Source organism: Apis florea, unplaced genomic scaffold (assembly GCF_048593485.1).
Source record: "Apis florea isolate Af1SG1 unplaced genomic scaffold, ASM4859348v1 contig_3585_pilon, whole genome shotgun sequence".
Lineage (NCBI taxonomy): Eukaryota > Metazoa > Arthropoda > Insecta > Hymenoptera > Apidae > Apis > Apis florea.
In genome coordinates this window covers 2,170,642-2,185,923 of record NW_028256788.1, presented here as the reverse complement: position 1 = coordinate 2,185,923, position 15,282 = coordinate 2,170,642, and the positions used below count along the sequence as shown (strand labels likewise).

General features: G+C 32.8%; 1 protein-coding gene and 1 long non-coding RNA gene across 4 annotated transcripts in view; one reads left to right on the top strand and one right to left on the bottom strand.

Annotated features, from left to right (window-relative positions):
* rhea (Talin_middle and talin-RS domain-containing protein rhea) overlaps window positions 1-2,991 on the bottom strand; it is a 52,583-nt gene extending 49,592 nt beyond the window's left edge. Inside the window, exon 1 of one of the 3 annotated variants that reach the window (XM_031917106.2) lies at window positions 2,816-2,991. The gene's annotated coding sequence lies outside the window, so the exon portion shown is untranslated. The remainder of the gene's footprint in view (window positions 1-2,815) is intronic. The other 2 variants (XM_086914134.1, XM_086914135.1) reach the window with 2 other exon arrangements.
* A 316-nt stretch (window positions 2,992-3,307) lies between these two features.
* LOC116414520 (uncharacterized) lies at window positions 3,308-6,488 on the top strand. The gene is made up of 2 exons (XR_015294115.1): window positions 3,308-5,587; window positions 5,987-6,488. It is a non-coding gene; the product is annotated as an uncharacterized LOC116414520 (long non-coding RNA).
* Window positions 6,489-15,282: the final 8,794 nt, after the last annotated feature.

Below are 15,282 nucleotides of genomic sequence, written 5' to 3'. Positions count from 1 at the left end.
AGAAAGAAAGAAATTACGAGGAAGAAATAACAATCGAACAGGATTTATTAGATATCCTCGATTATTAATAATTATTATTATGCTTATTGTACGTCCAAAAAATTCATATTTCTTTTGCATATAAAATTTAAAACATGGATTCTAATATTAAAGATAAGGAAAAAGTAAGATTAAAATTGAACTGAAGAATAAAATATCACAAAAATATTCGAACAAGTATTATTTTAATTATCTATGCATATTCTATTATATTTATCTTATTGTTTTATTATCTTAAATTTAATATCATTTGAATAACGACATATAATAAATGGAAGATATATTATATATTTCAATGTTCATTTTATAAACAGATACTTTCTATTTCACTGCGAAAACATATTTTTCATAAAACATGTTTTTTCGTGGAATAATTTTTCTACGTGGAATTTCTATCCAACCTCCAAAAGCTGTTTTATTTCTTGATTTGATGAAACGTTTATTTTTATATACTTTACCTTATTTTATTTGCTATATGCTGTATGCTTTATCTAATTGCATTTATTAAAATATAAACATCTGTAGTTCATTCATTGGCTAATATAAATAACATATCATTAATCGCTCAACTCGTTAACCCTAGATATCGTTTTAAATATTATTAAAAATTTTTCAACGTAAAATTTACAATATTGTTTCATTTGATCATAATAATTGGATCCACTTCATACTTATCAATATCTTGCACGATAAGAAGCAACAAAAATATATTTCTTATCTTGATCGAAAATTATTTATTTGAAGAGAATTCATTTGAAGGAAAGAGGAAGAAAGAAAAAAAAATTAATGATTAAATTTCAACGAAAATTTTACTATGTACAAACGATTCGATATCGTAATTCATTCGAATGGCAATATCCGGAACTGGATCTCCGCTCGAAACGAGGGTTGTTCCGCTTCCGCGAGGCCTTTTTACTCGCGTCAATCGGGAAATAAAGATCGTCACTTCGGATAAACTCGATGAAACCTTAAAGCCGACTTCCCAACAGGCTCCAAGTGGATCGCGATAATTAAATTGTGAGTCTGCCTTAATTCCACGGAAATAAATCTGCGGAAGAGCATTGGTCACGCACCGTAAGAATTAAGAACTTTAAATCCGCGAGTGCAGACACGAGAAAACTATTCAGGTGAATCTTTTCTTTCCACTATTTTCCTTGTCTTGCTTTCTTTCCTTTTAAAAAAACAATTAATAAGTAAATATTTTTTCTTTTATCACCGTTCGTATCGTTTCGAATTTATTGTTCACAAAATTTGGAAAAGTGCAATATTTTGTTCTTTGATTTAGATCACTTTGATAATTGATATATTTTTTAGTTTTCATAAATAAAGTTTTTGAAATGAAATTGATATCTTTCTAAAAGATATCAATTTTCATTGTAGTATCTGTAATATAAAATTAAATTTCTAATCATATTTTTTCTGAGCATAATTTGTAATTTTTAAAATTCTAAATTTGAAACAAAATTTATAGATCTATATTCTAACTTATTTTTAATTATTGCAAATTATTGTTATTGTAATATATATAAAAAATTATAAAAAATTCCAATAATATCAGTAATTCATTTGTTTAATAATTGATAGCATTAATAATCTAATAACTTATAGAATCAATAAGAATGTTTTACAATTTTACAAGAAATAAATAAATGAAATATAAATGAAAAAAAATTATTTAGCGATTATCAAAGGGTAAAAATTAATCAAAGTCCAATGAAAATCCAATAAATCGCGCTTTTAAAAAATTACTATGAACCAATCCGTTAAAAAACGAAGGGGATTTTACTTTGGCAATATTCTCAAAGAAGTAAAGTTAATCGAACACTGATGTTTAACGCGTTATTTTTATTGCTACACATCGAAGAAAAATATTATATGTATAAACAAAATTTTTCTCCAAAGAAATCTTTAGAATATAATAAAAAAAAATAATAATAATAATAATTAAAAATTACCTTTAAGAGCACGATACGAAAAAAAATCTCTACTAAGATTCGTCGAGAAAATTACCGCGATGAGAAAAAAAAGGGAGAGAATAGAAAGAAAAAGAAACACAAAAGGTTTGCTGACATCGCGAAGAATTAAAAAGCGTCGTAAAATCGTCGACGTGAAACAAGAACGAATTTTCTAGTGTCCCGGACACAAGCGAACTTAGCCAAACGCAGAAACTTAATAAAGTCTCGTGCACAGTGGTAGCAGATGGGTTTCCCTATTTAACCTCTTACAGCCTGCCTATTGATTTTCTCCGGTCCTATTGTTTTGGCACGTCGCGCATTTAACGAAACGTAAGAGAGACACGAGAGGAAGAGGGAAGAGCATCGAAGAGAGCACTAGCACTAACACAGCATTTTGTAAAAATCTGTTCGATATACAATTTGCAAAATACGGAACAAAAGCACGTATAAAAGTTGATGAAGAAAGGATACGAGCTGTCAATTTGTCGCGATGTTGTGAATCATCTCTATTTCGGGAGACACCCGTTGGGTGGTCCAACTCCCTTCGTTTTTGAGGTTAGCTCGCCCGTAATGCGCACCGACTCTCAGACGTATACGGTCATGTACGGTCGAGAGATTAAATACAGGCTCGAACGATTAATAAAATAACACAAGAGTTCGCGTTTTATCGGCGAGAAAATGAACAGGAACGATTGGAAAAGTCTAAACGAGGGCAGCACGCCCATCTGTCGGAAGTCACGGAAAAATCAATAGGAACCGGCGGCATCATCACCAGCCGCCGGTTTCGAGATATTATCGGTTCATTGGTAGATTCTACTCACCGTGAAAAATATCCATAGATAGAAAAGAAGCCCTGTTTCGTTGCACAAAATCAATTTGTCACTTCGGCCACAACCACACGTCCGACAACACTCTTGCGACTCCCGGCCGTTTCAGTTTCGTGTTCCTCTCGTTCGTTGTATCAGTGACGGCTCGAGTCACGAAAAAATTAAGGTAGCTTGAGTACCCAGAAACGGCAAGGAAAAATGTTTTTTTCTTTCTAGTTTCTTTTTTATCGATTTTCGAATACAAAATGTTTTCTTTCAACTATTTTAATATTCCAATATAAAATTAATAAAGTTCCGATACGAATTTATAACGATGGTTATGATATTGGAAAGTTAATGTTTTATATTTATTATCGTAATATTAATTGAAATAAATTAAAATTTTAAATGACGTTAAAAATTCAATTACAAACACGACAATGAATTAAATGATAAAATAAAATATAAAATAAAGTGTATAACCATATGATAATTTTTATCTTATTTTTAAAATTTTTTTATTTTATCAATAATTTGATATAAATATATGAATATAATAAAGTTATCAATGAAATATCTTCAAATACAATTATATATAAATTATATTAATATAAAATATCTTTAAATACATATAAATTGGATAATTAATAAAACGTATCTTTAAATAATTATATAATAACATCATTCTTAATTATTTTCGATATGTAAATCTATTTCATAAAAATCTTACTTTACAAAATATTAATATTACTGTATGCAAATATGAATACAATGAAAAATTCTTTGACTTTCGTTAAAAATATCATATTTAAATTTTATATTTTTAATGTTCAATTACAAAATAATAAAATTTAAATAAATTCGATAAATATCCGGAAAGCGTATCACAATTATCGATAAATAATTTCCAAGTAACAATAGATATATCGAATTACGCGAATATTTCCGATTTGGAAAACTTTCTACCAGCCTAATAATCGATAATGATATCGCGCGGGCCTCGACACGCTGCGTACTTCCCTGTCTCCATGCAAATAACTAATCCAAATAAACAGACTTTCCTCTAAAAATAAAAAAGATCCAAACTCACGCGCGTGACAAGAAAACACGACGAAGGGCTTTTGTACGTGTCTCACTTCCCTAAAGGACGGTATTAAGGAAAGTGATTGAAAAAAATCCATCGTCGCGATTGAAAATTATACCGAGAACTCTTGGAAAAAATTGGAAAAAAATCGTGAAAATTCAGCGAAACGTTTTAAAAGGTTCGTTAAAGTCGTCCATTGGAAAACTTTGAAATAAATCCAGCGTTGGATATAGAATCGAGACCGCACCAAATTTGGTCATGCCAGTCTCCATTCAGAAGCGTGTGTTTCGTAGTATGCAATGATGTAACGCGCTTTACGTTACTCCGTGTATCGTATTCCATGGAAATCACATTTAAAAAAAAATTCATCATAGACAGATATAAACAGGGGTTAATCTCTGTTCTTCTTTTTCCTTTTCTTTTTTTCTTATTCCATTTTCTTTCAACAGCACGTAATTTTAACTTGTTAAATAACGGAGCGAGAACGAAGCCTAGAAATATTAGTTTTCTTAGAGTATGAGTACATCGATGACATCACGTTTTTTTGTTATCATGTATTATTCACGTAATTGCAATTTGCATCGTTTTAAAATGTGTTCATTTTCACTCAACAAGTTTCGTTTTTACGAACGCATTAATAAAATGAAAAATTTTATTTAATTATTGAAGATTATCGTACGATCGAATTATAACGTAAATAATTTTTGATAGTTCGTTAAAGATTATTACTTATGTACGATACGTAAAAATATTGATATAAAATAAAACTTACTTTTTGTCTTTTAAAAATCAAAAAAAAAAAAAAATTCCTCGAAAAATCACCACTCTTCTAATTGATCCACTCCACGAACTTCAACTTGATATTGCACAAAAAGCATCGCACTGACCGAACGCACTCGACGAATATAAATCTTCACGCTTCATTTTAAATCTACCTCTAAAACGCACCATTCACTATTAAGTAGCATGTACCACTTCGACTGCCATTCGCCAGTTCATTATCCGTTCAAAATAAACGTCCAAAAGAGCTTCATACGCGCACGTTTCCCATACAATTTTATAAGAAAACGAAACAAGAAACAATTCTTCTCTTTGCAAGATCGTTGTATAACCACAGAGAGAATAGGAAGAGTTATACGTATGAAATGGTGACACACATTCGGCCTTCCGTTATTTATCTACGTTCGAAGGAAGTGGCCGCCGATTTCCTCCCGTTCGACGTGGCGAGCAACGTCCACGATCGACGTCCACGAGATCATTGACGAATAAAATGGACGATTAACAGCCTGTTGCTTCTTCTAATCGCGTGGGCAGCGTAAACTCGCGCGCGTTCCTCGCATTCCTCGCGCGTCACAAGCCGGACCCGATCGTTGTCGCTTACGTGGGCGACCTTTTTCCACCTTGTCGCCGAACAGAATGCACCTGTGCATAGACCTGTCGTGGGCGTGGGCGTTGCTCGATATACCGGACGAACGTGGGCACGACCTGCATTTCAAATGGCCTAACCGCGCGAGAGTCGAGATTTTTCAGATCAGGCTTTGTATCGAGAAAAGTGTGTTTGTTGATCGTTATAGATACCAAGTTCTACGCAATTTTCGTATCTGGCCTATTTGATAGAAGTATCACGTGTTTAGAAAGAAGATATTTAATCGTGTAGCTATGATTTTGTTCAAAGAAATAGATTATAGGAGATTAATTTTATGGTAATTGTTTGTCTTTTTACAGATATTGATATTTGAACACGATCGAAAGTAAGGTTAGAATCAATCGTCTTGGATCTTTTTTAATGCTTTTTCTAGTATCTTGTAATAATTGTATAACATGTAAACACGAAATTTAGAACTGCATGAAAATAAAAGAAACATTAACATAGTTAACAATACGCAAGGTCGTAGTATTTCGTTGCCAAGATCTTAATAATCATGTCTACTTTGTCATTGTAACAGCGTTAACGAGCAATATTCTCTGTCATAATGTATTATTTCTAAAATTATTGTCATTTATCTCGTAAAATTTTATAATTTTAACTGTCTTATAAATTAAAAATAAATTGTGAGTAAAAACAAAAAATTAACAAATCGTTATTTTCGACGTATATTTAGAAAGTCGCTGTGATACGTTTTAAGATCGTTTCTCAAGGATTTTTTAAGAAACGAGGGCAAACCAACATTGATTCAAAAGTGGATAACAAGAGATAAATCTTGCGCTTCCAACAAAGTCGAAGAGAAAAGTTTCAGCTGGACAACTGCCAGAAGAGCGCTTGTAATTCAATTTTCATTCATCTCGGCTTTTTTACCGTACGAGGAAAAAGCTTTTTCTCCTACGAGAAACGTTAGCCTTGGCCTGCCTTATCATCCGTTTCCTGCGTGGCCTCCAAGATGGAGCAAGCACCGCTTACGTCGAATTACGCGATAATATTTTCATTTTTTACAAATATTTCAATATATTTAAAATATTCTTTCTTTTTAATAAATAAACACGTAATAAAAATATTTTCTGAAATAAACAATTCTATTTAAGTATACACATTATATATAATTATATAATTATTAAATCAATGTCTTTAGATTTTTTAATAAACTATTTCAATTTTCTTTCCAATAATTTATTGTAAATTCAAATAATGTTTATATCAATATACGAACAATTATTAACTCCTGTTCTTGTTAAGCAATCACACTTAAAAAAAACTTCCTAGTAACATTCTGGAAACATTATTATAAATAAAATGATAAAAATTGAAGTTAAAATAACAGAATAATACAATAAACTGATAATAAAAGTTTCTAGAAGAGGATATTAATCCTTCCATCTCAACATACTTAACAATAAGAGCTACTTTTTAAAGTATACACAGTAAAATCCCCAGGATCTTGATCTTAACCTTAATCTTTCAAATTAATCCAACAAAATATCGCTACACAATTAAAAATCATCCATTACCTCAATCCATCCCTATGGCAAACGACGGAAACAAAGAGCCATCCATCTCCGACATCCTATCACGATCAACATCTCTCGGATGGACGAACGAACAAACGAATCGTTTGATCATTTGTCAGTCGATCTCGTGCCAACTCATTTTTGGACCAAACCATGAGATACCAACTTCTCCGCCCTTGAACGGTAATAAATATAAGAGCAACTCCCCCCACCCCGGAGATGCCTCGTTCCACCAATTTCCCTCTCCTTCTGAACAGAACAAGTTTATCGCCCCCTTTGTCCTATTCGCGATGCGCCCTGTCGTCGAAATCACGCGTACACCCATTCTAGAAAGTTTCTCCGTTATATGTGGGAGAAAACTTTATTCGCCACCGAATCAGATTGATATCTCTCTCCGAGAGTTTGATACATCGAAGTCGTAAGAATGAGTCAACTATTCCACCAATGGGTGTACGTAGAAACTTAACCGAGAAATATCAATATCTTCTCCAATGGAATAAAATCAGATTTCTTGCGATATGGATGAGTGAATCATATATATATATATATATATATGAATCATATTCGAAGAAATGAAATTGCTCGGGATTAGATTGGAATCTAAAATGGAATTTTGAAAATAAGGAAATTTTTCGAAGAAAAATACTGTTCGATAACATGGAAATATTTTTAGAATCAGCTAAATTTCCTTGTAGATTTTTCTCGAAGAATTTCTTTCTCGCGTAATCTAAAAAAATCTAAAAAAATTTGAAATCTTAGATCGAACGGTATGAAACGAAAGAAAATAACTTAAAACAAAGACCAAGGACTTCAACGAATCCACTTTGAAGTTAAATTATTGGGAATTAATTGTCCACATAATCGTATATCACGAGAACGTATTCACGTAGAATCGTATAGTGTACGAAACTTTTCGAATGAAATGAATTACACAAACGAGTCGTGGAATAATTCGATTCGTTTTCCAAGGATGAACAAACTCAAAGCTATTCGTAGTTGGAAACTAATCTTCTAGATCGACACGTGCCGTTCCCCATTCCAGAAGCGGGGTCTCCGCTATCATCGAGCTTGCTCGTATTCCACGAAAAGAAGAGGAACAGGAGGAGGATGCAGCGGAGATATAGAGAGGTCGTAGGGGGTCAGGGCAACGAGGAGACGAGATTTTATGGGGGAATCGGGGGTCGCGGTGGCGGAGGCCATAAAAAAACTAGGCGCCCGCTTCCAGGACAGGACGGGATAGGATGTGTTTTGCCAAAAGCTGGGAAGCGGCGCGACGGCGCCAGGATGTCTGGAGCCAATGGCTCTTCCAGTTTCTGTCAATTCCAACTGACTTCCATCCCACCGTTCCGAAAACCGCAACCTCTGAACTTTCCTTCAGTCCAATTTTCACTGGTGCGAACAATTTTCCAAAAATTATTCCAACATTTCATATATTCTTCTCGATTCGTTTTCATATTAATTGTTGAATTAATTAATGACGCTTCCACGCGATGAAATAAAATTTTTAAGAGATTAAAATTAGTTAAGTTAAAGCAATAAAAGATATTACTCGTGGATTAAAATTATTCGAATATTGAATATACTCTTCTCGATTCCATTGCTTGTTGAATTACTAAATTCATGATTTTTAATGTATCTTATTTTGTACGTGGAAGCATCAAAACTTCTAAAAGATTAAAATTTTAAGATAAAAGAGCGAATAAAACGATATTACTCGTGGATAAAAATTATTCGAATATTGAATATACTCTTCTCGATTCCATTGCTTGTTGAATTACTAAATTAAGATTTTTAATGTATCTTATTTCACGTGTGGAAGCATCAAAACGTCTAAAAGATTAAAATTACTAAATTTACTTAAAATAAGGGAATAAAAAGAACGATATATTGAATATATATTCTTCTTGATTCGTTTTCCATTCGACTTCTGAATTACTGAATTAGGATCTTAGGATTAAAATTAATTAATTTTACTCGTGAATAATAATAATTTTCTGACAAAGGCGAAAAAAAAGTGCATCAATTTCTATCTCGAGTAGTCGATTAAAAGCATCGTCCGTGTTCGGTAAAGTCTCGCGAGTTTTCTCTGGAAAAAAAAAAAAAAAAAAAAGGAGAAACCAGGTTCCGTTAAGAGAATCATAATTCTTCAGCTCGACACAGCGATTTACGTGACGTTTAACAATACAGGAGGATTAACTGCGGGCAAAAGGGTGAATTCGAGAAGAATTCTTCCACGAGGGAGAAAACTTGCCAAAGTCTCGTGCCGGGAAGGGGGTTGTTTCTTCGCGTTCCACTCTGTGGACTCATCCGCGTCCTCGATGGGGATGATTTATGAACGAGATGACGGGAAACGGTGGATATAAATTCACGAATAAATTCATTTTTCTGAAAGGTTTTCGATCCTTCCAGCCAGATTACGGTTTACCCAATCGATTGCCGTTACTGCAATGGATATGCAGATAAGATACATTTCGTGTTATGCAAGCTCGAGGAGAACGAATATATGCATCTATTTGTTTCGATCTTTTTGCGGATTATTTGAAGAAGCGAATTCAACAAAGCCATTTCCCTTCTTTTTTTAACACAGATAAAAGAAAATATCATCTTCGATCTTGAAGATCGTTTTGAAATTAATCTTTCTAAAAGTAATAAAAATTTAAAAAATTAATCTATTTAATTGTTGATCCAATCGATAAAATTGAATTTCAACAATAATATGAATCAATTATAATCCGAATAACGTCGAGGTATTGATATTAGATCTAAAAAAAATGTTAAATTTACACCAATGAATATTATAATAAATTTTCAGTCATTTCACATTTAAGGATATCAACGAACGAATCTTGAGATAATAGCAAATACCGTTCCTATTGATAAAACATAATACGTCTCATGAAGAATAAGAAAGTATAATACCTGTTAATCCTTCAATTATACAATTTAAGTGTTTGTTATAAAGATATTTTCATTATCTTTTTTGAATATCTTGGAATAAAATTTTAATATGCTGCACTTACGACTTTCTCATATTTCTCAAATTTTGTCTACTCTTTTTTTCTTTTTTTTTGATAATCCGCCATATTTACTTCTCTCTCTCTCTCTCTCTCTCTCTCTCTCTCTCTTTGTATAATACTCGAAATTCATTCGTTTCTAGCTCATATACTTTACGATTCTCTCGGAAGAAAGGGAATACAGAGATACATCACAACAAGCCCCTGAAAGAGGCTACAATGGAGAACAAACCCTTGCGAGCTCAGTCGAGGATGATTTGACAAATTCTTCTGGACGGTGAAGAGGGGAGGATGCGAGAGCAGTGCGGCTATCGAAATCACCCGTGTCTAAAGCGGGAACGCGTGAATCGTAAATTCGAAAAGAATTTATGCGTAGAAAGATCTTTCCTCCATGATTTATAGTATTATTCGACGTTTAACGGGGGAAATTTTATAACAATTTTATTTCTGTGGATATCAATTTCATCGTTTCGTTCGTATTGCTTGGAATTTAATTCTGGAGCAATTAACGCTCTTTGCTCTTTCGAGGCGAATCAACAATTTTAGACGATTTCCCGCGCACTCGTTCGGTGAATTTCTTACAGTCAACATAAAAAGATTTCACGTATAAATTAATATGTAAAACTTTTATATTTTATTACACATTCTGTGTATCTTTGCATGTAAAGAAAATTTGTCGGATATTAAAGTTTATAAAGTTGTTTCGTGCGATATTTTAATAATAATGTAATTACCAAGATGCATCTTGAGGGCAAGTATCAGGATAAAATTTCGTTTGATGTCTCCTTCACTTTTCTTATTTTCTCTCGAGAGAAAACTTTATATGTAACGTGCTCTCACATTCATTATATATTATTCTTTCATCTTCTTATGCTACATCACTATTTTCCTTCTCTCTATCGTCACTTTCTTAACGAATGAACTAATTTCATTACCCTATTCCACGCTTATAAAACTCGAAAACTTTATAAATAATATTTCTATCGCCACATTTCGATCCGCGATCACAGTGTTGATTTGAGATAAAAAAAATTTAACCATTTAATAGTATATTATTCTACGCTTTATAAAATTATACTTAAACAACTTAGGAATCGTGAAGCGATATTTTAAAAAAATCAAACATAAATAAATATTCTCGCCATTCGAATTGCCGCATCAAACCGAGTGGCGACTGAGAGAAACAACGAAATTTTCGCATCTTTTTTCTCACAAACTACTTATTCTCATCGTTTCTATCACTTAATTTATTGTAAAAATAACCTCGATTGAGATTGTTTTAATCTCGATATCGTCGAAGATATCGTTGTTTTCCAAAAATTATTCGAAAACGTAGCTTTTTTAGTCAAGAATTAAGATCGCTTCGCATCGAATCATCGATCGTGCAGATATCTGCGCGGAGAGTACTTATTCTCATCGTTTCCATCACTTAATTTATTGTAAAAATAACCTCGATTGAGATTGTTTTAATCTCGATATCGTCGAAGATATCGTTGTTTTCCAAAAATTATTCGAAAACGTAGCTTTTTTAGTCAAGAATTAAGATCGCTTCGTCGAATCATCGATCGTGCAGATATCTGCGCGGAGAGTACTTATTCTCATCGTTTTCATCACTTAATTTATTGTAAAAATAACCTCGATTGAGATTGTTTTAATCTCGATATCGTCGAAGATATCGTTGTTTTCCAAAAATTATTCGAAAACGTAGCTTTTTTAGTCAAGAATTAAGATCGCTTCGCATCGAATCATCGATCGTGCAGATATCCGCGTGGAACGATTAGCGCGTGGAGTTCCGGCGCACGTCATTCATCCCCCCGCGAGCGTCGCAGCTTCCGGAAAAAGCGTGACGCGCTGACAAATGACACGCCGTGATTCTCGGCTCCGTCCAACCGGATGCGACGACGTATCGCCGCTTTTTCCTCCCTGCATCCTCCCCGCCATAACCGCTCCTTCCCTTCGAGGATTCATCCTCCCTTCGGTTCTCCGCCGCCGTTCACGGTCCACTGACTTTTCAGATTCCATGGAATCATCGCTCCCCTCAACCCTGCCGCATAAAAATCGGCGGCGGAACCGGATACCGGAAGCACGACGGGAGCACCACCCTCGTGAACAACTATGGAACCTGAGGAGCGAACCCTCCTCCGCTTTGCTATCACGAAGAAAAATCGAAGTCGAGGCGTAATTAATTCCAACGGGCGTTTTGCCTTTACCGTCGTAAATATCCTCGCCGATTTTCTCCAATAATTGATCTTTATTTTCCTTGCAACGTGTAATTTAGTAATTATTGATTAGTTGGAAAGTTTTTGGCAAACAAATGAATGATGTAATTGATTTTTCTTAATTTCGTAATTATTGATTAGTTGGAAAGTTTTTGGCAAGCGAATGAATGATGTAATTGATTTTTCTTAATTTCGTAATTATTGATTAGTTGGAAAGTTTTTGGCAAGCGAATGAACGAATTTTATGACGTGAATTTTATTCGAATCATTGAATAATTGTTGCTACGACAATGATGCAATTATAACGGAATTATTGCTTGTAAAAAAAGAAAATTTGTAAGATATTATGAATAAAGAGTGTGAGAGTAATGTAACGACGATCTTTCTGTATGATTTATCGTAATTGTTTGTTGCAGCTCGTTGTTTCAAAAGCGGAGCGTCGAGTGGCGCGTTACTCGTAACGACACACGAGATGGAGCCCCTGGGGTTAATTAAATCAGCGAGAATCGTCGTACCGTTTCTACGCGCGCCATTAAAATTATAAACTCGAATTAGCACACGTGTCGCTCGTAATTTGCCTCGTAAAATTAACCCTCTCCTCGTGTCAAATGTTTTAACGCGACAAACTCCCCTAACGTGAAATGAAATATCACGAATGTGGTAGATGATCGAAGAAATATCGATCTATGCTTATCTATATTTCCGTTCAACTTACGAATCACCAATCTCAGCCTTCATCGATCGCAAATAAATATTTTCTCTAAATTTTTTTTTTCTAGATCCTCATTCAATCAACCCTTCGATTGCGAATCAATCGATTTTCGTAATGAAATTACGAATCGAGGTGAATTTCGAGAGAGGTGAAATTTTACAGAAATTACAGATAAAATACGGATTTCGGTGAACAAGGCCCTGGAGGAAAGGAATGGGGGGGGGGGTGAGGTGTTAACTGCCGTGGACGGGATACTTGACTATCCCCAGGCATTTAAATCGCATCGAACATTTGGCCGCACGGTGCATTAGTCCTGGTAGAACGATCATGGATATAGGAGCGAAGGGATGCATCGTGCCGGGTGTCGACTTAAGTAATGAACGCGTTCACGGGGTGCGAATATTAAATTACAAGTGATCGCGTACAATGAACCGAGGTACACGATCGCTCGTAATTCATCGTGCCACTTAGCTTCTGTTAATCTCGCGTATTTTGCTTGCTCGAATCATTGTTTTCTTCTCTCAACAGTTTGTTGATTCGAGGCATAATCTTGGACGAGCCCAAGTTCAATGCATTCGTATCGTTGATATTTTTAGATCAATTTCAAGCCGTTATCGTTGAAGTTGAAGTTGATGATTCGGAGACATTGTTCTTTTATAGATTGCTACTTGTAATATCTTAAATATGATCTCAAGTGCTATTGTGATATATAAAATAATAGGAATTATTTTTTCCAATCTATAGAAAGAATAGTATTTGAAGTATCTGTATTATGTGTCTATTATATTTAATTGTTAGAGTAGAATAATTTTAAGAATCTCTTCATCACCAGAAAATATTCAAAACATGTTTCAAAATTGTTTCCATTCAACACCATCCCGAATAACAATTGATTAAAAATTGATTGTGAGAAATGACACGTTCTTTTCTAGATTCCTTCTTATAATATTTTAATGTAATTTGAAGTGCTATTGTGATATCATAATAAAAATTATTTTTTCTAATTTATAAAAATAATAGTATCTGAAGTATTTATATTATGTATTATATTCAATTATTTGATTAGAATAATTTTAAGAATTTCTTCATCATTAGAAAATATTCCACACAATATTCAAAATATATTTGAAAATTGTTTTATATTTTTCAAACAACAACTGATTAAAAATTGATTGTAAGAAATATTGTAAAAAACATGTCCTTTTCTAGATTTCTACTTATAATATCTTAAAAGTAATTTGAAGTATTGTGATATATCACAATAAGAATCATTTTTTCTAATTTATAGAAATAACAATATCTGAAGTATTTATATTATGTATCTATTATATTCAATTATTATATTAGAATAATTTTAAGAATTTCTTCATCACTAGAAAATATTCCACACAATATTCAAAATATATTTGAAAATTGTTTCATATTTTTCAAACAACAACTGATTAAAAATTGATTGTAAGAAATATTGTAAAAAACATGTCATGTTTTTCTAGATTTCTACTTATAATATCTTAAAAGTAATTTGAAGTATTGTGATATATCACAATAAGAATCATTTTTTCTAATTTATAGAAATAACAATATCTGAAGTATTTATATTATGTATCTATTATATTCAATTATTTGATTAGAATAATTTTAAGAATTTCTTCATCATTAGAAAATATTCCACACAATATTCAAAATATATTTGAAAATTGATTGTGAGAAATAATACATTCTTTTCTAGATTCCTACTTATACTATTTTAATGTATTATCTGAAGTGGTATTATGATATATCACAATAAGAATCATTTTTTCTAATCTATAGAAATAATAGTATTTGAAGTATTTGTATTATGCATCTATTATATTCAATTGTTAAAGAATTTTTTCATCACCAGAAAATATTCCGCACAACATTCAAAATTTCTTCCATTCAACATCGTTCCATTCATATTTTCCAAACAGCAATTGATTAAAAATTGATTAATTAAAAATGTGAGAAATAACACATTCTTTTCTAGACTTCTACTTATAACATTTTAATATAATCTGAATGGTATTATGATATATCACAATAAGAATCATTTTTTCTAATCTATAGAAATAATAGTATTTGAAGTATTTGTATTATGCATCTATTTTATTCAATTGTTAAAGAATATCTTCATCACCAGAAAGTATTCCGCATTCAAAATTTCTTCCATTCGACATCATCTCCTCATATTATCCAAACAGCAAATTAAAAATCAGCCTACCTGGTGTAAAACAATCAATGATAAATTTACCAAAAATTGCAAATGAATAGAAACGGAGCCTCGACCCATAAAGAACAAACAGTGATCCATCTCTGAGAAAGTTAAATCGGATGGTTTCGAAAGTTCAATAGACCGCTCGAGTAACGAAGAGCGGAAATTCGATCATGCCATTGGCTCGCATTTTCACGAGTTTCCGCGTCCAATTTGTACGATATATGGGCCTGGCCGCGGTCACCACCCCTTGGATCGTTCCTGCACCCCATAAATA